At 37.3% G+C, this 2,263-nt stretch overlaps 1 long non-coding RNA gene across 1 annotated transcript; it reads right to left on the bottom strand.

Moving 5' to 3' along the window:
- Positions 1–908: 908 nt before the first annotated feature.
- Positions 909–1,712, bottom strand: LOC128448472 (uncharacterized). Its single transcript, XR_008339747.1, has 2 exons — positions 1,652–1,712; positions 909–1,538 (listed from the first exon to the last, which is right to left on the bottom strand). It is a non-coding gene; the product is annotated as an uncharacterized LOC128448472 (long non-coding RNA).
- Positions 1,713–2,263: the final 551 nt, after the last annotated feature.

Here is a 2,263-nt window from a genome sequence, read left to right as displayed (position 1 = left end):
ATACAATATATATTTACATATATGTTTATATACATTAACATATGCATGTAATAAATGAAACAAAATACATTGTTCATTTCGTCGTGTAACTCTTAGCCACAGTATTTCATCACAAACGAACATGTGAACATTATACAACCCAGGATATTTCCAAACAAAATTCAGACTTAAATAGTTTAAATTTATTTTACCAAGAGGTTCATGTCACACTGTATGGAGAATATTTAAGAAAAGACGATTTTCTACAACCACAAATTCCATTGCACAAGTGTTTTGCAGCAGAAAATACCTTCATAGGTGTCTATGGATGAGAGTAATTCAACTCAGAGCTCAAACAAAACCTAAAGAATCACGGAGACGGATGACCAATTACAATACATATGATTAACTGGATATGAAATGACTTCTACAAGAGGATATGAGATTTTGATCATTTTGCGCAGCCCTAGTTTTCATTGAAATACTTTGTTCTTTAAAATGCACAACAATGTTTGTCAGTAGGACTTCCTGATATCTTCCTCAACGATGAATGGACACACATTCTGTTCATCCACCGACTGCCCTACCTTACACATGGCATGACAGTATGATTTTGAAGGTCGGATTTCAAAAACATCTCAGAGTTAATTTTTACTGTTTTAGATTCTTAGTACTGGAGATTCTTAACATCTTTCTGTCTAAAGTTGATTTTAGGTCTATTTAAGAAGACGTGTACTGTTTGTAGTGATCTATTAATGCAAAATGCAACAAATTGGTAGCTAACATGGTCTATCAATGAGGCCTAACTGGTTTGACCGCTATAGAGGCTGTTGGAATATATGAACTTCATTTGTTTGGTTAATCTTTATAGTTATTTCTAGTTTCTTTGTAGTTGTTTGTTCTGCCTTAAAAGATATAAAACAAGCACGACGATTTCCATGACTTTTATAACTTCAGACGACAAGAAATAGCAAATAACGATTCAAAGGGAGCAAACAACATGGAACCTCGAACAAACACAGGAGAAATGATACATGTAAAATGATTTAGAACAGTCAATTATATTAATGATTAGATAATAAGATATAACAAATACGATTCTTAGTTTCAAAATGTACTCAAAGGAGAGAGGTTTAAATGTGCAAGAGTATTGACATTGACAAATGTGACAACTGAAACAATAACATTTGTATTGGAAGCTATCAAATCTGCACCATCAGCAAATGTAGTCATCCTTATAAATCCTAAACATCTCATTTAATTCAATTCAAAAATATATCAGGTAGCACTATTTTGACATGTGACCATCAAATACTACAAATTGCAGCACTGACTGAGCTTTCTCATAGGTTTGACCCTATAGTTAAGTCTCTGGGCTTCAGAAGAGAGTTTCCCTTTAAGTGCCACAATAAGAATCCTTTTCCAACAGGTTGGACATCTCCATCCACGACAGGTCCCACTGCACCTCCGTCACATCCAACTTGGTGGCAGGAAGCACCCCTGCTGGAACTTCCTGTTTGGAAACAGGCCAGCAGCTCCAAGTGCAGAACTTCTGGTACCTTCAAGAAAATACAACAGGCAGTGAATCATTTACTTCACCACCTGTTGGGCTTGTCGTTCATGCAGTAGAAAGTAGGAAGTCAAGACGGATGAAAATTTTATAAATACTAACCTGTAGTGACAAACGAGCCAAACAGTCAAAGGAATGACGATCAGAAGTAGAACCCCACATGTCCCATTGTAGTTTCTTTCATCTCATTAGATCCTGAGGGATCTTCCTGATGAAATTAGACCTTGATGAAAAGACAGAGCAGGAGGAGAACCAGACAACCAAAAGGCTTCACTCAATAATGGAAAATGTGTTGATTAATAATTGAGTATTTCCTCCAAAACAAGTAGATGTATATGAATAAGAAAAATACCAGTGGAGGCTGGAGTCTCCTCTGATGTGAAGTTTCCTAAAAGAAACAACAGTTGATATGTGACACTGATCCACTTCTATAGAACACACAGCAGAGTGATGATGTTCAGCTGACCTCTGTCCGGTCTCACTGATAACCAGCTCTCTGGACTCTGCAGCTGTCTGACGCACACCTGTAGAAGCCTTCATCTTCCCGTGTCACATTCTTAAGAGTCATCTTTATGACTCGGTCTGAACCGGACGAACTGTTAGAGTCAATCAATGCTCCGTTTTTAAAGAAGCTGGTTTGTTTGTGTTTGCCGCTCTGATGCTGATAACACAAGGTGACATCGTCATCCGTAAACACAGGGGAGGCTTGGGTCT

The sequence above is a fragment of the Pleuronectes platessa genome, chromosome 9 (assembly GCF_947347685.1).
Source record: "Pleuronectes platessa chromosome 9, fPlePla1.1, whole genome shotgun sequence".
Lineage (NCBI taxonomy): Eukaryota > Metazoa > Chordata > Actinopteri > Pleuronectiformes > Pleuronectidae > Pleuronectes > Pleuronectes platessa.
This window is presented reverse-complemented; position numbering and strand designations above follow the sequence as displayed.